This window comes from Stegodyphus dumicola, chromosome X1 (genome assembly GCF_044657685.1).
Source record: "Stegodyphus dumicola isolate Sdum_Otavi_A_Nest chromosome X1, ASM4465768v1".
NCBI lineage: Eukaryota > Metazoa > Arthropoda > Arachnida > Araneae > Eresidae > Stegodyphus > Stegodyphus dumicola.
Genome location: NC_140780.1, coordinates 102,357,105 through 102,385,020, shown reverse-complemented (window position 1 = coordinate 102,385,020; position 27,916 = coordinate 102,357,105). Strand labels below are relative to the sequence as shown.

At 34.6% G+C, this 27,916-nt stretch overlaps 1 protein-coding gene across 1 annotated transcript in view; it reads right to left on the bottom strand.

Annotated features, from left to right (window-relative positions):
• LOC118187263 (fatty acid CoA ligase Acsl3-like) overlaps positions 1–27,571 on the bottom strand; it is a 120,579-nt gene extending 93,008 nt beyond the window's left edge. The window contains exon 1 of the mRNA XM_035357453.2: positions 27,366–27,571. The gene's annotated coding sequence lies outside the window, so the exon portion shown is untranslated. The remainder of the gene's footprint in view (positions 1–27,365) is intronic.
• Between the last annotated feature and the right edge of the window lie 345 nt (positions 27,572–27,916).

The following is a 27,916-nucleotide window of genomic DNA, read 5'->3' as shown; positions in this document are numbered from 1 at the left end:
GAGAAACATTTGAAGTTACACCATTTTTATTATATTTAATTATGACGCACGCATAAGCATACACAAGTATGTTCGGGTGTACACACCTTTGCGTATATGAACACATAAAAATAGTTTTGAGATGTTATAAACGTACAATAAACTGTTTGCTGAAATCTCTTAATTTTTCGTGTTTGAAAATTTTCATATTAAAAGTCGTCAATTGCGATGTGTACAGATGACATTAGCCTTCTTGCAATCCTTCTAACTTTCCAAGATTCTTTTCAGTTGAACCATTATCACATATATGAAGTTATTTCTAAAAGCAATTTTCATCAACTTTATAGTATAAATTTAAAGCGATAGTTTTTCTACCTCCACCAGAGCTATTGTTTTATACTCGTAAAATAGGTTGATTCCTGCAGCTGTTAAAACATACTTGTAGAAATGCTGAAATAGATGTTTAAAGAGGTTTTTGTGGACTATTTTATAGCAATATGGTAAGTTTTATTATAAAATTTTACCTACGGCAGTCATTTCAATTTGCAGGATGTGACCGAAATTTGCGCCACATGAAGCGCATCTGTGCATTTGATGCTCCCAATAAAATGTAAGCTTTTTTCAATTTTAATAAACTTTTTTTAGAAATTGCCTTGCCACCTTTATAAGTTAGTCAGTTACCATTAAAACATGAAAACAAAATCGATGCCAATGGAGCAACTTGTGATTAGTTTACATGAATTCGAATTGGTGTTTGTTAAAGAAATCCGTAAGGCAAAAATTTTATGTCGTATTTGACTTATGAAATAATTTGGATGTTAAAAACATGTAAAGGCATAAAGAAGTAGTTGCACTCATGGCATAAAGAGAGTTTAGTTTCATTGATAACTATTTGTTGAAGCATCACTGATAAATTAGCGTTAAGTGCGCCCGTTCATGAATGAATTTTACAGTATTAATACGTAGCGATAAGAAAGCAAGCTACAGAAATCTAGTTAGACAGAAATCAGGAAGCGAATGCGACATAACCAAAATGAAAGCTCAGTTTAGAATGATTCGTTTATTCTACGTTTGTTTGCGTTGGTTAATGAATTCGGTTCATTTGAAATAATTGTTATGTGAAGCTTTTTATAGTATGTGCGTCATTAACGTTATTCAAGAAACATACAACGACTGATTTTCAAATGACGCAATTCGAAAGTTTATTGTTTTATGCAGCTACTATTTTTCGACGACATAAAGGGAGATTTAGGAGACTACTGCAAATTAAAGTTAGAATTTTGATTTTCATACCTCTTAGCATACCTACATACACACACACACATATATATGGCCTTGTAAATGTAGTATTTTAACTGAAATCATTTGCTGTCAAGGAGAGGTCGAATTAAAAAAATCATTAAAGAAGCAAGCCAGTTTCCGTAAATAAAGCGTTTTTCAAATGATCATTACAAATGTTTTCTTCTGAATTCAAACTTGTGTTTATGTCTGCGATGACTGAAGCCTTTTTGCAAAAACATTTTCAAGAAACTGCGTGATATTCGAGCACTTTTATGAATAAAATTTAATAAAATATTTGATAAAGTAAATACTTTATGAAAGTATTAAAGTAATAATAATAACTTTTAATAAAGTATTTGATAATAATGTATTTCACCTACTTTCGACAGTAAGGTAAACTAAGCCTATTTTTTAAATACAATTTACTCACTATTAATTTATAAGAAAATTGCATTTTTGGAAACGATTTGCTTAAACATTTTTATTTTTAAAGTCTTTAGCCACTTTTCATTTACACAGTTTTTATAAATATATGAGTCTCTGAAGAATATTTTTAAATTAGAATCTTATTTTTTCTCTGAAAATAATATATGCATTAATACCTCTGGAAGTGACCAATATTCCTGAAAACATAAATTAATAACAATACTGAACAATGTTTCTTTAACACAACACTTCCATAGAAAACTAAAAGAATTTAGAACAGTAGGTATTTGCTTTAAAGAGAGTTTGCCGAATTTCGTAAGCAGATACTATTCAACGTATTTTAAAAATTCATTCGAAATAACTATTTTATTATGCAATTTGAATTACATTTCTAAACTTCAAGTGAAATTAGAGAATACGATAAATATAAGTTCTTATAGCAACAACTGCAATGAACTACTTGGTAGAGCATATTCTGACAACAGGAACATTTTTTTTAAAAGCTGAAGAGAAAAAGCGCACAAAATGATATACAAAGTAGCAATTACATTAAACCGATTACTAGAGTATAGAACTAAAAGTTTATATCTCCATAACCCAACGTCTGAAATTTCCGCGGATGACGTATTAAACTAAAGATAAAGGCAAAAATAATATGCAAATCAGTTTGTGGAGAATACTGCCTCAACACACAAAAAATAGGTTTTTGTTTTCTACCCTGTTCAAATTATAGAGATCTGAATAAATAATATCCCCAAATATGACAGATAATACCCCCCTCTCTGTTAATTTGATTAAATAATTTTCCTGCATACACTTACACCTAAATACTTTTACACCTTACGTAGTATTTAAATATGTACCTAAATCTTCAGTAATCGACAAATGAGATAAGATATTCGTGCCCTTCTGATAATGTTCAAATACACTTATGTATGTGAGTTCAAAGACTCAGCTTACGTGAGAACACTTGAAAGTATCCTAATCATAAAGATCTCTAAGCTATTTTTAGAAGACACAGGCATCAAGATATTCTTCCTGCAGTGCGGATCAAATAACTAAATAATACACGTTGTTCGCTTTTAATTTTAAACCCAAACGATGTGTTCGATGGTTTCATATTGCAATCATCTGTTAAACTCTGGAGATCTTAATGTTGATTCATGACGTTAGTGTTAATTCAATGGTAATGTTAAAATTTAAATCTTTCTTTAAACTTTTAAACTATTCTTCAGTGACAGAATAATTAAGACCACAGAACATTGATAATTTTGCCCGATTCGAATCCTTACAAACGGGCTGGCTGGATGATTGCTTTAGGGCTTTCTTCCCCCCCCCACACACACGAGTAACGTTAAGTATTAAGTTTCTTTTAGAATGTCCTCCAAGGAAGCACTCTTTCGCTTAAATGTATGTCCTTCGTGTGCTTTACGATATTCAATGAAAAAAGGTAAGCAATTTTAATTGTTTTTCAATTAGTATCTACTTTACTGCAGACTGCATTTAGTTAACAAATTTTGAATTCCAGATTCCCCCCCCCTTTCTTTCTATCGAAGGGCAAGCTTTTACTACGAACAATCTTCTGTTACACTGAAAATCAAATAACTCACCCTCGATCAATGCATTTCTATTCAAAGCTTTATTATTGGATAAGCACTTAAAATTTTCTCTGTTGCTAAAGCGTTAGTTAATTTGTAAGGATTATGTTAATTTTATTAACAGTTAAATTTTAAGTTAAAGTTACTTTCCTGTCAAATTCTTAACTTCAACTTACTACTTCCGGCTAGAACGTAGTTTTGGAATTTCCTGAATATTTAATGAGAAGGAGCGGTATTTAAACCACGAAGTTACTTACCGAGACAGAGAGAGGAACAGAGTTTTTGATCTACACGCGGCTGCCTTTTTGGCCGCTCTCTCTCTCAAAGCTGTTTTACGCTCGGCCGTACTCAGGCCTTTGCTAAGCTTCGTAGTAAAATAAGTTAAGGGGCCAACTCTCATTGAACCTTGATAGCTTGGCTATACTTATTTAGTTAATCTTAGCTTTAGTTTAATTCTTAGTCTTTTAAGTTCAAGTCCAAAATGCGGACTTTATTTGTACACTCCCAGGCGGAGTTTTGTTAAATCTTATCGAAACAATAAAGGGTTATTTACCCTTCTCTCTTGTTGTTTCCTGTCTTCGAACTCTAGCGATTATTCGCTTATCAGTTCCTAGGTTCCTCACTTCCAACATTAACTCAGGATTTCAAGTAAGGGACCTTACAATTGGCGCCCGAAAAGAATTCTAAACGGACCATGTCGTTAGAGTCCGGGAAGTTTACGTTGACCCCTCCGACCTTTCAGGTCCCTACAACATCCACGAATCCAGTAGAAGGGTTTGGATTCCTCGTGGAAACGCTGCATGCAGCCATGAAACCAACAGCCACTTTCGATGGCAAGGGCTCAGTCCTGACATTTTTGAAGCAACTAGACCTACATTTCACCTTACACCCTGTGAATCAGCTACAAAAAGTGATCATCGCTACGACAGCCTTAAAAGGTCAAGCCCTTAGCTGGCAGATGAGTATAGGAAAGTTCTTGTTGGGGGACCCAGGATCTGAATCATATAACTGGGAAAATTTTAAATCTGCATTAAAAAAAGCATTTCCAGTTGTTAAAGATCGTGCGAAGCTTGAATCAGAATTGTATAGTAAATACCAAGGCGGTTTCGAGGATTTGACAGAGTTCATTTTAAGAAAAGTTCATATTTTTAATCTACTATTATACGGGAAAAGGCCCGATAAAGAAATTATCGAACTAATTCTACCGCATCTTCTACCGTCAGCGCAAGATTTGCTCGAAGTGCGTAATCCGCAAACGTTGGAAATTCTGTTCCAGCTTGCAATGAAATTTCAAAGTAGAAGAAACACAGAGAAAGCGCGTGCAAGTCCGTTTGGCCAGTACTCAAGATTTACTCCCCAAAAGAAACCACAAGTTCAGTACAAGGCATATCGGCAGACGGGAAAAAGTGAAAAGTTTAATAGCAAGAGCGCAGATAAATCTAAGGGCGATGGATATAAAAATCAGCGAAAAGAGGCGGCAGGAAGCCAGACTTTAAACGCAAACCGGTGATCGAGAAGGGGCAACGGTCACCGAGTGGGACAGAAGACCCCTCAGAAATTTGTTTAAATACAGTCGTAGTACAAAATCTTGCTATGCCGGAGGTACAGATTTTGGTAAATAATGTACCAACCACTGCACTCCTGGACACAGGGACACAATGTTCATTCCTATCGGAAAATTTTCTCAAAAAACATTTTCGTCGTTACAGACTGTTTAAAGCCACGGGACAGAAAGTAATTGCCGCCCAAGGCAAACAGTGCGTATGTTTGGGGAAAACCACACTGCATGTTCAGATTAAAAACGAAGTCCTAAAAATTAATTTTTTAGTCGTGAAAAATTTACTCACATCAGTGATATTGGGGATCGATTTTTTACGCGCATCCGGCGCAAATCTTAATTTTCAGAATTCTACGTTTCAGGTGCACATGTACCCGGTACAAGAAGGTGAAGTTTCCATGCCGGAATTGAATCTAGAACATTTGAATTTGGAAGAGAAAAAGAAGATTGAAGGATTGGTAAGAAAATTTAATTCTTTGTTTAACGAAAAACCTGGGTTTTGTCAGGTAGTTAGTCATTCCATAGACACTGGGAATGCCCCTCCAGTCCGGTCAAAACCTTACCGGTACAATAAAGTAAAAGAAGAAATCTTGGAAACTCATATAAAAACTATGTTAAAGAATAAAATAATTGTACCAAGCACGAGCCCTTACGCAAGTCCGGTGGTCCTTTGTAGAAAACAGAACGGGCTACCGCCTGAACACCCGGACGCGTATTGGTTTGCAGTTGATTATCGTAAGTTAAACAGTATAACAAAATATCCCACATATCCCCTACCAATAATTGATGAAATCATCAGAAACATTCGCTCGACTAAATTCATGACAACCCTAGACTTCACGTCGGGTTACTTTCAAATAGCCGTTAAGCCGGAGGATGTCCAGAGGACCGCGTTTATAACAAAGTCAGGCGTCTATGCCTTTTTAAGAATGCCCTTTGGTTTGAGCGGAGCGCCAGCTACGTTCCAAAAAGCTATGGACATAGTCTTAAAGCCAGTTTTAGGTAAAAGTACGATTATTTATCTTGACGATATCATAGTTACCAGCGAAACATTAGAGGAACATTTAAAACATCTGGAAGAAGTTTTTTCCTTACTTAACGAGGCCGGTTTCAAAATAAATGCAAGAAAATGCAAGTTCGCGGCAAAGGAATTGCGATACCTCGGGTACAAAATCTCTAATAAGGGCATAGAGACTGATGATTCAAAAATTAAGTCAATTAAAAGTTATCCTTCCCCAAATACGGCTAAGAAATTGTCTTCATATTTGGGCTTATGTTCCTATTATAGAATGTTCATAAAAGACTTTGCGAAAATAGTTGAGCCTCTTCTAGCGCTAAAAAGAAAGAAAAGTAGATTTTCTTGGACAGCTGAAGCGAACACCGCGTTTGAGCAGCTAAAGAATGCCCTAATCAATGCCCCAGTCCTTAAATTCCCAGAAGGCGAGCAAGGTCTAGAAATTTCAGCGGATGCATCCGATTATGCAGTTGGAGCGGTGCTCTCCCAAAATGGGCAACCTATAGCTTTCTTTTCGAAAACCTTCAATGCTACACATAGGAACTATTACGCTACTGAGCGAGAAACGCTCGCTGTGTTATTAGCAGTTCAGAAGTTTCGTGTCTACTTCGGAAGTTCACCGATAACCGGTCTACTCAGATCATGCGGCAGTGGGTCGCTTGTATTCAGGAAAAAATTTATCGCCTCGCTTGATAAGTTGGACTTTAAAATTACAAGAGTTCAACTTAATTATAAAACACACTCCGGGAAAGGAAAACTTGGTCGCCGATGCCCTTTCGCGAATAAAAATTGATGAAGAGGGAAATACAATCAAGTGTGCCGTGCTCACCTCAAGAGTTATTTGAGTCCCGTGAAACGATAATCGAAGAATTAAAAAAGGACCCAGAGTTTAAAGATATTTACGCATACTTGGAAGACCCTGAAAAATTTGAACATATAGATTTAACGGCTATTCGCAATAGGGCACAGCATTACGAAATAATCGACAAATTGTTATTTTACACAAAGGTAACTAACGAAAATCAGGAATACCGACCAGTAATCCCAGCGAGTCTACGTTTAAGTATCTTAGAGGAGTTGCACGATCTACCTTCTGCAGCACATTTCGGGATACAAAAAACACTAAAGAGGGTACGCGAAGCGGTTTATTTTCCGCAGTTACAGAAAGTTGTTACGGCGTATGTTAAGTCGTGCCATATGTGCCAATTAATAAACGATGTTAATTACAGCCCGGCCGGGTATTTAAAAAACATAAAGATCACTTTTCCAAACGAAATAGTTGGAATAAATTTACTAGGACCCTACCCTAGGACAAAAATAAATAAAAACAGATATCTTTTAACAATCGTTGACCATTTTTCAAAATGGGTAGAAATAGTCCCTCTTAAACGAGCTTCAGCTAAAATAGTCGCAGATTCGTTCTTAAATAAATATATATTGAAATACGGGGCCCCACTAAAAGTAATATCAGATAACGGAAAACAGTTTGTTAGTAGTATATTTAAAAATTTGTGCACAGGACTTGGCATACGCCATCTAAAAATGGTACCATATAGACCGCAGTCGAATATATCGGAACGCGTAAATAAGAATATTGTAAAAATTATCAGGGGATATGTGAAAAACTTTCATGACCGCTGGGACAGCTGTGTCAATGAGTTAGGTTTTGCCTTGAGAACCACAAAGCACGATACTACGCAGAAAACCCCCGAGGAGTTATTTTTAGGAAGAAGAATCATAACGCCGTTGGATAAGCTATTCTTTGTACAACAGGGACAAGAAGAATTCAAGTTAAAAGACGTTCAAAAAATTATTGACGAAGCAATTAAAAGTTCTGATATAGCAAGACAAAAACAAAAACTTTATTACGATAGAAATAGAAGGGAATTGGAACATAAAGGGGGACAAAAAGTGCTTAAGTTGAAATATTCGCTATCGTCGGCACCAGAAAACAGAGTCGCGAAGTTTGAGCCCAGGTTTGAAGGGCCGTACATGGTGGAAAGAATAAGAGAAGCCACGTTTTATTTAAAGGCCGAAAATGGGCAACAACTGGTGGCAAATATTGATCAGTTAAAACCTTATTACAGCCGCACTGACTTTAAAATATTGCAGGATTTATTACAGGATCCTGGAAGTAAGGAGAGAAGCCCGCCATCTCAGGAGTACAGCTCGAGTCCCCCAACGCAAAAAAGAAAGCAGAGCCAACAAACTTTGACCAGGGAAACCCATACCACTAAGGCTACAAGCGCACAAAGAAGGAGGAAGTTAGCACCGACAGATCAACGAGTCAGAATCGATGAGGCTGCAAAAACTCAAGTGCCATCGACCACACGAGGGAGGCCTGCTGAAAAGGTTCCAGGAAAGGAGAAAATTCAACGACGAATTAAAACTAGAAGTAAAGCACAGTTTCCAGCATCAACAACAACAAGGCAGACCCAAGGAGGACCAGCGTGGAGACCGAAAAGCCAGAAAAGACCTGTAGACACAACCGTGCCGGAGCAACAAGTTAGAAGGACCAAGAGAAGATTCAAAGACCCTGAAGGACGGAGAGCCCCACCGGAGTCAAAAAGGAAATTGGCATTCCAGAATCCACAACCTGCCCGCAAGAGTTCCAGATTCCTACATAAGGGGAAAAAAGGAAAGCACTGGAACTAAATGGAACGGAACATCGAACATCGAGAAGAAGAGGAGGTATCAGGAGGTTATCAGGTTTTCTACATTTGATCAGTTCATTTGATGCAGGAATACAGAAAAAGATAAGTGAAAATTTCTTTGCAAATTTTTCTTTGAAGTTCAAATTATATCATATTGTTATAAGTTGCCAAATATGTTTAGAAAACTTAAATCGCAGATAGCGATATTTTGATTGTAAATGTTCGTAAGCATAGATTTTTATGTTAGTAATTTGGCGAGAAGCTACTAGCGTTAAATACTTTTTGTTAAGGACTCGCAAGTTGCGAGAAGTAAATTCTGAATAAGTTTAGTCGGAAGACTATTGGAATACAAAAATATGTTAACGTAAAGTTAAGATTTCGTGTAAATTTTGGTAAAGTGTAATTAAGCAAATATGACTGTTGATGTAAAATGAATTCAAAAGTGATGTGTAAATATTTAAATGTTCATGTTCATGTAGAAATGTTTGATCTTTGTGTTGAAATATCGTAAAGATTAAAAGGACATAGAAAATAAATTTTTATTTCTGTGTATGGGAGTTACGGAAGAATGGAATGTTGATATATATGTGTTTAATGTTAGGCTCTCCAGTTAACACGTTTAAAAGTAAAATATAAGCTTTTGCTTACAACAGTAGGTAACAGTTTTCGTGTAGGGAGTCTTGGCAGGTCTAGTGTGTCAAATTTAACAAAGTTAGGTGTTGTGTAGCGGTAGTTTGTTCGCAGTAACACAACATAGAAGACCCTAAGTACATTTCAGTACATTTCCTGGAGAGCATGGGTGAAATAAATCTGTAGTATGAATGAAAGTGGATAAGGGCCAAATGATGAATTAAAAGTGTAAAGCTAGGATTTAAAGTAAAGTTTTGTAAAATGCAGTACTGATGACATTTCCTTCCAGATATGGAAGGATCAAGACCTGACATAAGTCTAGCAGAATAAAGAATCTATATAGGAAGAAGATGTATGTCAAGATATAATGTCCAGAAAGGACACATTGTAAATTTTATTTTTCCTAGCTTTAGTCTAGCTTTTAGAATTGTTGTAAAGTTGGCCCTAAAAACGAAACTTTAAATTCATTTAGTTAATTTAAAAGTTGGAAGAGTGTAGTTAATGTAAGTTTTCAGACTTTAAAGTCTTAAACAAGGTCGTTTTGAAACCTTATTTTTCTAGTATTTAAAGTCTGGTCGAAAGCTATGTAAGGATTATGTTAATTTTATTAACAGTTAAATTTTAAGTTAAAGTTCCTTTCCTGTCAAATTCTTAACTTCAACTTACTACTTCCGGCCAGAACGTAGTTTTGGAATTTGCTGAATATTTAATGAGAAGGAGCGGTATTTAAACCACGAAGTTACTTACCGAGACACAGAGAGAAACAGAGTTTCTGAACTACGCGCGTCTGCCTTTTTGGCCGCTCTCTCTCTCAAAGCTGTTTTACGCTCGGCCGTACTCAGGCCCTTGCTAAGCTTCGTAGTAAAATAAGTTAAGGGGCCAACTCTCATTGAACCTTGATAGCTTTGGCTATACTTATTTAGTTAATCTTAGTTTTAGTTTAATTCTTAGTCTTTTAAGTTCAAGTTCAAAGTGCAGACTTTATTTGTACACTCCCAGGCGGAGTTTTGTTAAATCTTATCGAAACAATAAAGGGTTATTTACCCTTCTCTCTTGTTGTTTCCTGTCTTCGAACTCTAGCGATTATTCGCTTATCAGTTCCTAGGTTCCTCACTTCCAACATTAACTTAGAATTTCAAGTGAGGGACCTTACAAATTAAATTGAAAGAAGTCATTTTGAATCTTTGAATCAACTTTACCGAACTTCGTCAAAGCTGCACAATTATACAAATATTTCTCTATGCCATGTACTTACTATCCCATTACCTCTATAACGTATTTTCTCCCTCCCTTCCGCGTGCCTTCGTGGTGTAACTGGAAGCGTACTCAACGCGTATTTGAAAGATCCAGGGTTCGAGTCCCGGGGAGGGCATTGGACACTTTAAGGTCTCCGGCTTTAACAAAGAAAAAAAAAAAGACTTTGCAATTTTTTCATCATTTCTTTCACGAATAGTAAATGCTCTAAAGTTTCCATAAGTTTTTCTTAAATTCCCTATACTACTTAAAAAAGGTTTTAGAAGAAAAAATAATAGGGGGACCAGAAAGTAATGTCGCTTTCTTAGATTAAATTCAAACCAATAAATTTGTAACAAGTTTTTATTTTTAATCAATAATATAATCACCCTCGTTATCAGCAACCTTTTGCCATCTAGATGCCGATTTCAATCCCAGACCGATAAAAATCAATTGGTTTTTGAGTAAAATATCTCGAGATGGCATTTTGGACATAATCCAAATTTTCAAATTTTTTGTCACTAAGAAAATGTTGTAGGGATCGGAATAAATGGAAATCCGAGGGTGCGATATCGGGCGAATACGGTGGGTGAGGCAATAGCTCCCACCCCAATTCATTATATTTTTCCAGTATTCGGCTTGCACAGTGCGGTCTTGCATTGTCGTGTTGCAGAATGACGCCTTTTCCGTTGACAATCGCCGGATATTTTTCCATTAACGATTGGTTCCCTCGATCCACTTGTTCACAATAAAGGTCTACATTAACAGTTTTTCCAGGTTTCAGCAATTCAAAATGAACAATTCCGCGAATACTCCACCAAACTCCCAGAAGCACCTTTTCGGGATGTAAAACCTTTGTAACCCCTATTAAAACTGCCTTTTGAGTTTTGGATTATCATATAGGACTTATTTTGTTTTTGTCTCCACTAATCAAACGATCAAAAAACGGTTCTGTATGGTGCCGTTGAAGCAATACGTTGCATAGGATGGATCAGTTGATAATAAAATAAAATTCTTAGCTAGATAATAAACCTAGATAATAAAATTCTTTAGCGCTTTTTTTTTTAAGCTATTCTTCAGATAAGAGATTTCTATTGTAGGCTTTTAGTGCTTTTCCTTCAAAATCACTCTACTGGGAAAGAATTTATTCGACTTTCTTGCTTAAACAATAACAGTAGTGCATCAACAATAGCTTCATTATGGTCTTTGGCTTTGTTCTCTTCGGACAGATTATGGGGGACTCAAACACCTGCTTTGCTTATTTTTCCATTCTGCTTTAAATGTTCTTGGATGGTCGACCAAGGTTGGTGGATTTGCTTCCACTTCTGCTCTTAGCATGTTGTTGTGACATGCGCAGAAACGACATTACTTTCCGGTCCCCCTATTACAACCGCCATCAATTCTGTGAAGATTGATAGTTATTAAATACTTTATTGAACTTTATTACTCGGTAGGTGCTCTGTATGATCAGAAATCATTGAAGACATTTTTACTGATGAATTTACTGACTTAAGAGTATGTTAAAATAGCATAGACTTTTGATTACGTATCCCACGTGAGACCGAATCTCAGATCCAACGAAAAGACAGATGGCTAATCCGAGAATATATAAAAAGTTTCATTCGCAAAGTTCTAAACTGAACAAAAGTCCCACATGATCATATATAAATATCTAACAAGCATTTACTCCTATAAAAAATCGCTAATGTTTAGGGTTTCCCTTAGTTTGAATAAACAATTATTTTTATTTTTGGAATCTTTTCTGAACTCTTCAATTCTTCTCGCATTTCTTCGCCAGGATGCAAATTAAGCGGGCGAAAAGCGAAAGTTAAACAGAGCTTGATCTCGTTAGCAAAGTGTATGTCGCTATTCTGTTCTTCCTGCTGATACGCCTTCTGGACGTTTAGTTAAAGTCTATCACCGGTGTACGTTGCTGAGTCAGATTATTAAGTAGTCCAGCATTACACTTTGCCATTTATCATTAAATTATTCTTAAGTTCCCATCGCAAGTAGTCGGTGTTATTGTGAATGCATTCTTATTAAAAAGTTTTAATCAAATAAAAAAACAATTTAAATCCTTTCCCTATGTGCTATATATTCAAACCTTGCGTGAAGTCGCCTGGCATATTACTAAGTTCATATCTTTGCATGATAGCTAAAAGAGTAAGATCCTACAATGTTTTATAGACTAATTTAAATTAGTTTACTCAGGTCTTTACATCATTTTCCTATGCGCCCTATAGTAATGTGGCAAATTACTTGTACTTTGCTGTTCTACGTAAGAGTAGCTTACCGCAGTTTCAAGAGCAATTTTTTCAATTCTTCATTATTGTTGTTTCGCCTCTTCATCTATATATCTAAGCTTCTTTCAATTCTGCTTAACTAAGTTTCTCAATAATTTCGTTATCTTTAATATTTTATTTTTTAGAACTCTATCGTTTCAAGACCGCCTTTAAAAAAATCTTCAATCTAAAAATCATTTCAAACTGCTAAGTATCGTAATCATTTAGTTTAAAACTGTATGTCTATCTCCTGGTTTACAGTTCATTTCCCGACACGCGGCAGGAGTTTTCTCAGTAACTTTCCAAACGTTGATGGAGATATCTCCTTAAAAACAGATGTTACGTCATATACAATATATCGCTGATATTATTTTTTCCAGAACTTTGCGATTTTCTGCTTCTTTACAGAAGGGTTCTTAAAAATTTCTAAAAGAATATTTTTCTATACTACTTTTTCAGACAATAGGATCATCTTTGGTCAGTTACTGAAACGATGTTAGTATAATTTGCTGTTTCGGAAGGAAAAAAAGAAATAGTTATTATCAGCAGCATTTGTCTAAGGAGCCGCAATAATTTTTTAATTCATTTTAAAAAGAAGCCTTTTTTGATTCTAGTAGCTTTTAGCCATTTTACTCGAACTGTAGATGTGATCAAAAACTTTCTCATCTGTAAAATCTAAAATTATTTAAGAAATTTTAAATGCAACATCTTGGTTTGGCGATAATTTCAAGCCTTAAGCACCTAGATAATAAAAATCTTTAGCGTTTCTTTTTTTTTTATTTTTATCTAAGCTATTCTTCAGATAAGAGATTTCTATTGTAGGCTTTTAGTGTAAATGCACTTAACTGCCTTTTCCTTCAAAATCACTCTACTGGGAAAGAATTTATTCGACTTTCTTGCTTAAACAATAACAGTAGTGCATCAACAATAGCTTCATTATAGTCAGTACTTCCAACGTTTGCTAATTATCGTCCAGTAGTGAGGTCTTTAGGAGATTTTCAGTTACTTCATTAGCCATTCATCACAGAGTTTCTGACACTTAGTTCCTCCTATACTTATTCTTTTGGCTCTGTGATGTCAATACATTTTCAGCACTTCTAATTTATTTCAGATATTAACTCTTTCCTTTTATTCTTGTACTCAATTTATCATTTCAATCAAAATAGTTTTAAAAAAAAAGAAGATAAAATTAGCACTTCGAGTAGGAATTGCCGGGAGTGATAATAATTTGAACAGTTCAGATGTTAGTAAGGAATTAATGAAGTGAAAGATGATACAGAATTATAGTAAACTGTGTTGTTTCCTGTAGTATTCTGATGTTGTTGTAGCTGGACCTATAAAACTTCAAATCTAATTCTTAAAGCAATCTCGAATTGAGCCTGTTAAAATGAGACCATATAAAAGAAGAATCTATGGTATTATTAGAAATTTTAAAGCTATGATACTGCATACAGTGTCAAATTTTACGTTTATATGCATTAAATAAATTTAGGGGTGAAAAAAGAAATAATGATGAAAAAATACAAGTAGCGCATGAGATGATTTCAACCGCAAATAAATAAAATAATACTGATGATACCATTAGTCTCTTTACTGAGAAAGGTTGGGAACATTTGTTAGCATACATATTTTCATATTAAATTTGAAAAAGACAGGATGCTCAAAAGATTTACTAGATTAATTCTTCAGCCATAGACAGAAGTCATAAATATCATATGACACTGAAATAGTAAAGGATATTTGAAAATTAAAGACGCCAAAAAAGATTTATTCAGGAAAGAGGATTAACAGACATGCTACTGAGTAAATTAATTACCCAATAATTTGAGAGCTACTTACTTAGGGATAGATGGCTTTACGAAGTGTATTTTGTGAGGTCTATATGTATATTGCAAATGAGAACACATATGAAAGCAGAATGCTCTTCTACTACTGTCGAATCCTGGACAAAACTGTCAGTATTCTACGGGTTTAGTACAGTTAATTACAGGCAGTCTAGGATGTCTGATCTATCTGTGCAAAAGGAGCCTCTGCATCTGAGAATTTCCAAATTCGGATATAAAAGGAGCGATTTTTTTTAAAAGCAGTCATGCCTCTCTTGATGTAGCCCTGTTATGGGCCTTTTACGTTTAATATGCATAGGCAAGATTGTGTTGAAGCATACCTTTAGCACATTTTCAATACTTCTATAGCTTCATAATGCACTCGAAATGAGAACTGATGTTTCGATGTCTAAGAAGTATAGCTTTGTTGCAATATTTTTAAATCAGGAGTGTCATTTTGCGCATATCTATAAAACAATAACTATGGGAAAAGAAATTTTACTTTTTAAAACGCAATTGTAGAATAAAATCGTAATTAACGGCGCTTTATGCACAGCTAGTTATGCAATGAATCATTTATATTTCATGGTCAAATAATTTAGAATGAAACGAATTGTACGCTGGCACGTCCTCTCTTTTTTTTAAGAGTTCGATTTTTTACAGGAGACCTGCATACGAAAACCGCAAATTAAAATTCTTTGCTGCTTATGTTGCCAGCTGGACTGCATAAGGTGACGAAACATTTTTTTACACCGGCATTGTTTACATCTCCCTTTCTTTCCATAGTCCGAGATGAAACAAAGGGAGAATTTTTCCAAACAAGCGGTCGGGTGTTTTCAGTGCAAGAGGAGTAATTTGAGGTTTTCATTTAATTTAGAAGAATTTTTTATTATTAGTTATGTCAATGGTGAAGTTTTCACCTTCGAACTTACTACTGCGATAATGTATATTTAGTTTAAGTTTGGCTTCTTTTTTTTTTTTTTTTTTTTTTTTTTTTCTGAGCCTCCCTCTGAATTCCAGGTGACAGCGTATTAAATCTGTAAAGTTAAGTGGAGTAATTTTTCTATAAATTATGAGCAAGACTGAAAATGAAATAAAGGGATGATATAAAATGAAGTAATTTAGACAAAGAATGAATTGCTTTTAAAAGAGTGAATTCAAAAGACAATTAGCTTTCGACTTTTCTCTGAAAAACCAGAAATACTTAAAGATAGACTTTATCCTCAAATAATAAATATATGGATATGGGTAGAGGAATGGAAGACAGTTTAAAACTATATTATGCAGGGAAATTACAGGATGGTTAACTTTTTATGACTTTTTAATTTTAATTTTGGCCTTGTCTGTTATTTGGCAATAATAGAATGTATAGGTGGCATACGCTTGAAATTAATAGTTTTAATTAGTTGAAATCGCCAGCGCGCCTGTAAGATATTTGTAAAGTATCTTATGTTAATTAATCAGTTGTTATGATATGTCTTTACTGTAACTTCTCCTTTTCGTATTCTCACGAGAATCCATATTAACTTTATGTGTATTTAAGTTGAGTCTTTAGTTTAGTACTTTTAGAAATTGAGTTATGCTGTTAATATTTTCTCCTGATCTACTTAAAAGTTATTTACTTTTCATTAGCAACTTCTTAGCCGATGTTTTAAATTACGCTGAAATATTCTGAGTCAAACTATTTACTGCATAGTCTCATACTAAGTAATCAATGTTTAAAATTAATTGTGCCTTATAGTAGTAATTTAAATAGTCACTATTAGTGGAAGTTGTACAAGTTGTGCTTTTATGTTCTGTAGTACAAGTTGGGCTTTTATTTAAGACTACATAAAAAGGTTATTTAAGCCTCCATCAGGACTTATAACAATAGCAATCTCCTTATAACAATAGCTCCTTATAACAATAGCAATCTACATCTGGCACAGAGTTATCACGGACATGTGGAAGACAACGCCGCTTTTAGCCTGCCGTCGAAGACTCCAAGTTCCTACTTCACTAGCAAATCCTGTAGAAGGCTTTGGTTTTATTGTGGACATCATGCGCCAAATAGTTTCAATGGCAGAAGTTCAGTGTTAACCTTTCTGGAAAATTTAGAAACACATTTGCTCACTATATCCTGCTGGTATGTAAAAGTAACTACAGTATCAGTTGTGCTAGGAGGTCAAGCTCTAAACTGGTGTAAAGGTACCAGAAAATATTTACTAGCTTATCCAGGGAGTGAAAAATATATTTCAAGTACTTAAAACTGCCCGTTTGAAAGCGTTACCACATGCCTACGTGGGATACCAGAAAAGATTTAGCGGAAATTTTTTAAAAACCTGTAACCGAAGGATATGTTATATTTGGCAACTGGAGGCGGTTTGATAACTGGCGAAATTTTTCGTCCGCTAAAGGCGATCGCCAAGATAAACCTCAAAAGAGGTGGTGTAGTGGTGTTTTAATTATGGCAAAGCACACTAGGGTTATCTGCCTAAGGGGAGGGATGCCTTCATGGAGGACTTTCTAAGGGAACTGACTCGTATACACGTTACACATGGGGAAAACCACGAAAACGCCCATACAGCCAGCCCGTTCGCGGGATTCGAACCTCGGACAGAACTACCAGTGTTCAGCGACTTTACCGCTCGGCCGCTGGTGGGCCCTCAAAAGAGGAAGGTTGTGGATAATAAAAAGAAACCTTTAATCCTTTCCGGCACGCTACCTTTTAAACTTGGAATTTTGATTTAAAAAAAGGTAGGGAGTCAAATTAGGTTTAGAGGAGTACACAAGTAAAATTTTGTGAAGATAACATTTATCTTTTAATTCTGTGGCTGTGCCCAAAGTGGGCACACTGATTGAATAGAGCTTCGAAAAGAGTGTTGAAACAAGCATTGTTGTCAATGAACTGACCGATGAGATTCGGAGAAACAAAGAATACATATTTGATCTCAGTTGTCCTAGCTTATCGGTGAGCCCAGTCTGGGCACACCTAAGGTTCGTCGTTTGATTTTAAGCAAGATTTCAAGGTAAAAATTTAAAAGTAATATAGAATAAGGAGATTAGCATACAGCCAAAAAATAACGTAGAAATTTCTTTTCAAACAATTCCTTTTATACCCTAAAAACAATCTGGAAGATTTCTTTGAAAAATGGGAGTCTTAAAAAACTAAACATGCATAAAATATATGGACTGGTTTGTGTTGAGCTGCCATCTACTATAAATAAAGAAGGCTCAGAGTAACCTATAGTAACCTATAAATCGTTTTTCATTCAATTTTTCTGTGCATACAGAAGGAAATTTTTAAGTGTGTCCAGACCGGACACACCTAAAAATTTAAGGCAAAATTTAAGGCAATTTAAAAATTTAAGACAAAAGGTTAAACTAGGTAAGGGTGCTGTGGATCAGAAAGGGCAGTCATTCCAGAGAAAAGGAAGACCATCTCATATTCAATTAAATACGGGAATAACTAAAAATTTTTCTCTCCAAGTTATTCAAATTGTATCGAATTACATACCTTCAGATACTTTGTTGGACATGGGAGCGCAAAGTAGATTTCTTTTAGCAAAATTTTTAGGAAAAATTTTAAAAGAGATATCGATTATATAATATGGTGGGAACTAAGTTGGCAGCCGCATAAGGGAAACATTGTGAGTGAGTTGGCAAATCTTATTCTGCTGCTCTCGCTCTTGTGAACCCAGTCGAGGCTGTACTAGACAGCCTCTCCGATGCTAAGAAAGTGCTCCAGGAACTATAAACACTTGCCTCTTTCACAAAAGATTCAGGACTTTCCGAACTTCGAACAACATATCAATATCATGAATTACTACTATTACAGGAGTGAACGAATTAGACACAAAGGAGAAGAAACTGCGATCAGTATGAAGCATTCTCATCAAACCTGCTTGATTTCCGCTGAAAGCACTACAGGCTTCGAAACTGTGACGATATCTAGTGTGTTACCTTTGGTAATTTGATAACACCTTTTTCAGTGCTCTCTATAACCCTCTCGAAAACAAGTTTACAGAAGAAATCTTAATTGCAGTCATCCCAGAAGACTCACCTACAATTCTCGCTGGAGACCTGAATGCAAAAACACTAGCTGAGGATGTAGAAGTACTAAATGCAACAGCGAAAGTCTATCAATTACATCCAAAACCATCGTGTTGCTTTTTAGCTCCGGAGGTAGCCACAAACAAGTCGAAATATCTTAGGAAACGTAAGGACATTTTCGATCCCCTTCATATCCAGTACTTCTATTCCAATGGCTCTTGGCACGAGCTCTGAGTAGTGTCAGTTTAGAAACAAACACTCTTTCGATTTCAATAAAAGAACTGCTTTCCTATTCAAGTTTTCTTAAAGGATATTTTGGCACTCAGATTTTCGAGCTATTGCAAAACAAATCCTGATATTGCTGACTGTTAAAAAAAATTCAAAATTTTATTATCTATTTGCAAGTTTTAACAAGATGGAAAGATACCAATATGCAAGGTGAATTGAATGAGAAAGTGAACTTTTATAAAGGTAATAAATGTTAGTGAAAAATCTGAAATGTTAATGGGCAGTGAGATTCGATTGTATTCAATCAAATATACGCAAGGTCTGGTTCCAATATTATACTCAAATTCACGATTGGTTCTAAGTTTATATTCTCTCTTGAATGAAGAGAAATTTCAATTTTGTAAGTTTTCACAAAATTTTGTTGAATAAACTTAACACTGTTGTAAGTTGAAAATTATTTGAGCTTCCAATGCTAAGCTTTTTGCTCACTCCTCTCCTAAAATAGAAATAAAACTTGGTTGGGAATTAGTACCATTGATGAAGCCAACCAATTCCTTAATACTTCAACTGAAACTCACAAATTTGTTTCACTAATTTTGTCAACACCAGGGTGACCAATATCCATTTTATAAAGACATTCTTAACGTATTCTAGCCTTCTTGATGGAATATAGAATTCTTTATTTCCAATGTTGTTAAGAAATAACCTAAATAGTCCATTAGATCTTGCGTAAAAACCCTGTTCAGCTGTGAAAACTAAACTGTATTCGTTGCTTGCTTACCATATGCGAGCCTTCTAATGCTGTTCATATATTTATCATTTTTTTAAATGAAATTGGAACGATAAAATGCAGAAAGGATGAGTTAAACATAATGAGAGAAAAATAGACAAAAGTGGTTCCAAATCTGAAGGAAATCTCTGATAAAAAACATGATTAGTAAATCAAAATACAGATAATACAGGCTGGGGACCTTTTTTACCTTCAGCTTCAATGATAATCAAATATATATCTCTGTTATAGGGTACAGCAGTAAATATTGCTGGTTTAAAAGCTTTCAAAACTGAGTTAATAATTTTAAAATTTTTCGATGGCGTTTATTTTGGAGGGGATTTGGAAATTTTTCATTGTAAGGTTATTACGTGATAAAATTTGTTTTAGTCTGATGGCTTATCTTATTTGATTAATTTCATAAATATGAGCCATGTTCTCTGACAAACATTCAAGAGCTATTTAATCCTGCAAATGGCATTGAAACACTCTGAATACTTACTTACTTAACTTATAACCAGTTGAGTCGCTGTACGCCCTGTTATATGACTATCAACATTTGTACTCAATTGGTGGAGCATTCTATTGTCGCTAAGCCCAAGAAAAAATATATATCAAAATACTGATACAAAATACTGAAGACAAAGACAGGAATCTGATGCGAAATCAGCTTGATCCAAAAAGGTAAACACTAGGCTTAGCTCTCCTTGAATCTAAAACGCTCGTAAATTTACCAAAAAGCTAAGCAAATACGAATTACACACCAAAAATGTTACTGGAACTCATGCACATTCAAAACATAACATTTAAGACAGCACTGCATATTTTCCAGAAATTTAGCGATATTTACCGAGCTCAAGAAAATGCGGACATCAATGGCGTCGCACATGCACAGACACACTCTGAATGCAGAATGATAAGTTGGCTTTATTTAAATGATCATTATGGCAGACAGTCAACAAAGGCAAGTTATTAATACGTGACGACAGATGAAGATAGGTATAAAGTTTCCATGAACACATTTGATAAGAAGAAAGTTCTTCAAACTAAGGAAGAAGAAAAACACCAAGTTAATGTTGTTGGAAAAATTATTCTCACTACATCTTGTGTTCTATTGTTAAGGTAATTCAAATTACTGGATGTAATCATTCAGCTTGAATAAGAAAGTTTCAAATGCTTACTCCACTCAAAAAATATTTGTTTTTGCACGAAATAAATAAAGCTTTAATTCAAGAAAAAAAGTTCGAGAAAGAGTACAGTTTTTTTTTTCCCTGCTGAAGTATCAAAAGCACTGTATATGAGTCATAAAATTGAAGTTAAATATACTTAGAATAGAAAGAAGAACAGCGAGTGATAGCCTGACGGAAAAACAGGAACAAAATGCAATTGATAATGGGAGAATAACAGAAAAAAATTCATTAAAATCTGAATCCAAAACCAGAGGAAAAAAGAGGGTAAAAACGAAACTTGATATACTTATCAGCTGAAGAAGCGGATTTCGTTAGAGCCATTTGATAGTACATCTCCCCAAAAATATATTAATTAAAAGCAAAATGAAAAATTCCATTAGTGACACATGGAAAATGTTTTGACGAAATCTCATTAGAAAATCCGAAAAAAATATTGCAAAGGAAGAATAGGTAAAGATTTAGAGGAAATATTCAAGAAAGTGTCATGAAATTGGTTGATAAAAAGAAAATGATAAGTTCAATAACGAGCTTCTATCGCAAGTATCTAACAAACTGTTAATAATATAATAAACTCTGATATGTGTTGGGATATTGGCATTTTCCTTTCCATTCCTGCGCAGTGTTGAAGAGGCAAAAACCTCAGCGCTATATAAACTCGCCGTAGAAGCCAAGAATGTGTAAATTTTATAAGAGGATAAGAAAATCAGACCGTTCGCTGCATGTGTTTTGCATTATGATCTTCGTGACCAGGCCAACCAATCAGAAAACGGAACCTCCCAAATTCCTCAATCGTAGATTTCATTTTCTCATTTTCCACTCATTCTAGGAATTCATTCAGTATTTCAACACAGAGACAGTTAGGCATCTTCTCTAAAAGAAGTAAGGTGCTTCACACTCTTTGCTCCATCTATTTCTGCCTCCCCTGGAGAAAACATCGCTGATGATTTTCACCTCCGCCAGGCCCGTTTGAGATTCATTAAGGAACTGGTAAGAGCAGGAAAGGAAATCTCCTGCTGTGGACCAATACCTTTACAAAAGTATCAAAGTATCACGAAATGTGTGAAGACTGTGTGTCCTTCCAATGCAGGGTGTGTGTCGACCTGATTATCAACATGGCCAGTAGCCGTGATTCTCGCCAGCGTGCTGTCGCCATTTGATGCATGGAACACTGATATGGAATATAGATGTCGAAGAATATAATAGGAATTGGAATCTAGCAGAGTATTCCGGACAACATTTGTATGAAATATCACAGAGAATTATTGCAGCCAAGTATCTGCCAACATAACAGTCAAGTTAATCACCTGTTAATTCATCGTATGTTTTTTCTCACATGTTATATGTTTACATATCATGTTCAGCTACTTTGTAAAACCTCAAGGAAAGTACTCATTAAAATTTCTGTTTTACTTACATCAAGTATGCTCCTTTAGTAGCCAAGCACGTCTTTTACACTATGCAAATACTATCAACATCGCAAGAAAACCAACGACAGCATGAAATTGCAAGAACTTTTAAGCATATATATTAGAAACTCATTTTTCATTGATTGTGTTTTGGGACAAGGAAAAGCAGTACAAATGCGTTTCAGAATCCCAGATATTTACAATAATAATGAAGTTATACTTATTACTTTTAACTAAGCTGATCATAATTCTGTAAAATAAAAACGAAAAGAAAGGCTTTCTTAAAAAGTAAGACGTTTCATATAAAAGCAGCAAACTTAGAAGTCAAAGAACCGGCATCAAAGATTGAACTGGAATTGTTAACTGAACAGAAAGTGTTTTTCAATATGCATAAAAATGCGCCTGGCTACGCAGCTGGTGACTGATATTGCTTCCAGTGTTGTTCAGCTGCACGAGAAAAGGAAGAAAGCTGATCAACTAACAATAATAGTATTTTATCCTTATAAAGCAACACCACGAGAAATACATTATTTCCTTCAGACACTATGTGGGTCTCCACATCTCGCACAGACATTTAACAAAGTTCAGCCATTTTCGAAAAGTTTGTAAAGACAAGATTATTTTTTGAAAGCAGGAGTCAAAAATGAGCAGTGCCTCTAACCATGGACCTCTCGAATACGCGTCGAGTATGCTACCAATTACACCACGAAGGCATGCTAAGAAGGCGGGAGAAATACCTTATATACTACCCTTTTAAAGGGTGACTGGAGATTAGGGGACCCAATCGCCAAATCCTGGTAACGGAGAATCATCATCTACCACCTTTTTTAATTCGGGCGCCACTGGAGAGACATTAGGATTATTTTTTGAAAGCAGAAATCATGAAAAACGAACAGTGCCCTCACCGGGACTTGAACCACGGAGCTCTCGAATACGCGTCGAGTATGCTTCCAATTACACCACAAAGGCATGCTAAGAAGGCGGGAGAAATACCTTATAAGTTTAAAAGTTATTGCAAAATTCGTCCTTTCAAATCCAAATTATAGCCGAAGTACACCCTAAAAATGTTTTAATCCCATACCTTTAAGCATCAAATTTTACAGCAGTAATTCTATTTTGGGATTTTATATTTGAATATGTATAAAAATTATAAGGAAAATACTGCGCGCGAAATTTTAATGTTTACTTTTCAACGAATTGAACTACTTTCTTGTTATTTCTCGGTATATAATTATAAATTATGCAAATCAAGAGAATGAATAAAATAATATCCCAACAAAGCGACATTTGAATAATTTCATTTTCAGTCTACTCATGTAAATTCTCGGTTTATATAAGCCCACTATCAGCCGAGATTAAAGTTAGTGAATCCTGCAATTCCGACATGGGCTCGATTCCAGACGCACTGACTGGCTGCATGTGTGCTTTCGTGGTTTTCCACATGTTTAACATGGATACAAGCCAGTTTCCTTAAAATGTCCTCTACGAAGGCATCCCTAACCCTAAGCAGATAGCCGTCGATCGCTTTGTCATAATCAATTAAACCGAAACCAAGGTGTATCTGTATCTATACATAGAGAGTTTGTTTTGTCTAAAGGTTTTGTAAAGTTAATTCTAAGAGTAAGATTTAAAGTAAGAGAATTTAGTAAATAAATACATGTTAGAGATTTCAACACTAGAAGCTGCTTGAATTCCGTATTATACACTGATTCAGTTTAATTTCATTTGGCATAAAAAAAAGTTGAATTTTTGATTACTTTCTTTTATATAACACTTATAGCAGTGGTCTTAAATCAAAAATTTGAAATAATTTCGATACTTTCTATTTTAAAGGGAGAAAATCGCGCTACATGTAGTCTGTAGCCTGCTGTATAAGAAGATAAAGTAAACTAAAGTTTGTATATTTTATGTTAATTAACTCATTTTCTTATGATCTGGAACTATACTCTCACTTCTTCTTTCCGTTAACTCTTACCAGGATGTAAACGAGATACGAGTATTTAAGACAAATTTTTACAGCGGTGATACGATTCTATTGCCCAACTCTGAAACTTAGCTGTCCTGCATTACAAATTTGCTAAGAAGTTAACGTATTTGATTAATTTCAGCCAACGCTTGTCATGCTGTTTGCATCATAGCTGCCAGCATCAAACGAATTTAAATTCTACGCTCATCTTTCTGTTACTGATATCCTGTGGAGATTTAAACTGCAATCAAATTCTTCCATTTGCTCAATTTCAAATTTTCCATTTGCTCGATGCAAAGTGCAAGCCGAATTCTATTGTAAATAGTTATTCAATGTACTTTATTTTATCGTGAAAAGTATTCTCAAATACAGGTTTGGTTTAAAAAAAAAAGAAAAAGACTCCCCTAGTTACAAGAATTTAGTTATATTGTATGAATGGAATGTGATTGCAAACTTGCAAATTGAGAAACTTAAAAGTAAATTTAGTTCTGTTCATGAATAAGTTAGGCTCTCCGACGAACACTTCAAGTTAAATCACTCTCTCTCTTTAGCACATTAGGTGCAGTTTTGTAAATAGGGAGTCCTTGAGGTCTCGTGTGCCAAATTCTAATAATACGTAGATTGTGGTTAATTGGTAAGTGTCTGTAAACACACGTACAAAGAAGACTGTTTACACTTCTACCGTCTAATTCCTCTGGAGCGTGGTGGGGGGGGGGGAGAGATTTAATTGTGGAATAAATGTGTGGCATGAAAGTACAAAGAAAAATTAATGAAAAGTTTTTAGAAGTTTATATCATGTTTGTAGAACTTTTACTAAAGTCTCCTTCCTTCCAGATTTTCTGGAAGGATGGGAGCAGCTGAAATTGTGTACATTCCAAGAAGAGAATCAAGATCTTGTAACACAAATTTTGAATTTTACATTTAATTAATCAAAAATATAATCTTATTGCAAGAGGTGGGCTCTCGTAAGGTTAGGTAATTTAGATGGTTAGAATTTAAGCTCTTATTGAGGTCGCTAAGGATTTCATTTTCGTGTACTTAAATTCTGGCAGGGAAAGATGTGAGGTTTATCTACTTATTTTTAACTAATAGTTAATTTTAAGTTGAAAGACTTTCCTATTACTCTCTTTCCACCTATGCTTTTCACGCCAGAAGGTAAATAAGTTGGCGAAAGTTTATTCAGATTAAGGTAGAATAAAGTGCTATTTAAGCAAGAGTTTCGGAAGTTTGTTTTAGAGCCGTGTCTGCCTATTCCAGGCCAAGTTGTGCTGTGATTATTAGCAACTTGCGTTAGTGGTGTTGATGTGTTCTCGCCTTTAGACTTGTCTCGCCGGTTACTGCCCACCAGAGCTCTTCCTGCGCGTTAAAGTATTCTATTAACCGTTAGGCTAACCTACCACACCTTGAAATTATTATTTGTTACGTATTTCTGTTAAGTCAGAAGTGGGTCAACAAATGACCCAAGTTGGGTCATTTGTTAATTTTATGCTTGAATAAAAGGGTCTTATACACCCTTTTGTTTAGTTTCACAAGATAGATAATTCTTCAAGAGTCCTTTTAAAAGTTTAAGTTCGCAAAGAGACTTTATCTAATTTCAGAGAAACCCTACAAGATTACTAGTAAGTAAAATTTAAGATATAATTTTACAGTTCAAATTTGAAAAAAATTTCTTTTTGAAAGTTATTACTATAAAATTATTCTCTAAATTAAGTACTGAATTATTATTATTGTTGTTGTTGTTGTTATATAAATTTAGTTATTCAGTAATGTTAAGTATTGAGGTTAGAGGCTAAAAAAGCAAAGGTCTGTTAGAAATTAATTTTAAAAACCAAACTTTATTTTGTTCTATATTAATCTACTTCTGTATTACTAAACTACTTCTATATTAAATTAAAGAAAAATACCTCAAATGAATGTCCCATGTTGAAAATGAATATGAAAAATGAAAAAGAAAACAGAACTAGTAAACATACGCACACAAAAATAAAGTATCACAAGATCTAATAAGTGGACTAATAATTAAGTAACGATAAGAAAGTAACACAACTAAAATGCGTATGCTTCTTGCGAGTTCCAGTAATGAAAATAAAACGCAGTAGTAAGCATAAAAACATCTTAAATTATGGGGTACTTGAGTATGGGGGTACGATCGGCGATAATACCAGTCATAACTGCTTTTTCTCAAGCTTGCGAAAGCTATAGTAATTTTTCTGAATTCTTTTAGAAAGATGAGATAATTTATTATTTACTCATATTTCTCTTTCTTGGGGGGGGAGGGAAGGACGGAGATGCTTCTTCTTCATTTCAATGTCAACTTCAACCAATTAGTGCAAGTGCGTATCTCGATTTCATCATGCCGTTTCGTAGCTATTTTCCACGGAAAGTTGTTGGGTAAATTATTTGTTTGTCTCGTGTTAATTTTCATTGTATTTTGCATCATGCATTTACTAGATTGTTGAGAAATAAAGCAGAAGAAAAGGAGAAGAATATTAGATTATTGATATATATATTATATATATATATATATATACTAAATTGTTGAGAAGTGCTAGATTGTTGAGAAATATTAGATTGCTGTAATCAGAGCTTAAATTGCACCGGAGTCATCGGAGTTCGGCTCCGGTACTTCTTAGTTTTCGGGATAAATCATAATTATAGCCGGAGCTCAACGGAGTCCTAAATAAGAAAGTTCCGGCGCTTCTTTTATGTAACTAAACAACAATTTCAATAGAAATTTGATCTTGAAAATTTTCTGTGAGAAAGCATGCGTAACATTTTGTGAATTTGTCACTGCGCATAACACTGTTTTCACTATTTGTTTAGAGTTTCATTTAATTAATTTCTTAAACGTAAATAAAAGGAAAAAATTTCAAAAACCTTAAAAGGGCAAATGAAATTAAAAAGTAATATAATAAATCTTGTTTATTTGGAAAAACATCCATCTGTCATCACTTTTTAGCAAGACAATTATATATCTTTGTTTCTCATCAAAGAATCAAACTTTGCAGCTATTCTGCTTTTACATAATAAAGTATTCTTGCATATAAATCTGTAATTAATCTATGACATAATCTGTTTTCGCATGTAAATTTAAAGTACTGATGGAATAGTATTTTAAATTTATAAAATAATATAACTATTAAAACATTATAATTATATTGTTGTTTACCAATCTTCCACTTAAATCTTCGTTTTACAATTTAAAGTATAAATCAATTATGCGAAATTTGTTCTTTAAATTATAAATTACAATTTCGAAATGATTTTGCAAAAATCGTTTTGTTAAATTACTTACCACAAGAAAATGAATTAAACTGATGACTGCGACTGGATTAATAAAAACGACCGGAAACCAGACCAACAAATCGAAATCTTTTGTAATATTATAGGTTTAGCTGAGTCGTATATCGCTTCTCTTCCAAAGTTCAAAATAAAGACTCCAGGCGTTATTTGATGATAATGTAAAGCGTACTACTGACTGAACTATTGTGACGGCGGTGTCATTTAGTCGTTCGATGTGTACAAAGGTTTATCTTCTAATCAATGGAATACAGTCAATAGTAAATTTGTAATCGAATTTTCGGTAGATAAGACAGAACGAATGAATCGGTACGGGCAGATAACAAGTCATCAGATGCATACGGAGGAAAGCTCAATAAAAAAGAAAAAGCTTGAACTAGACACCAGTTGTATATCATGAAACCTCAATACTCAAAGAGGATACAGTCAGCCCTTAGTTTTTCCTTGCGCAGTTCTTGCCGATAAAATGTAACGCTAATTTTGAAGCAAGAAAATCGAAAACGTTAAAATGTTATTTATCTTAAAAGTATTTATAAAATTTTGTAA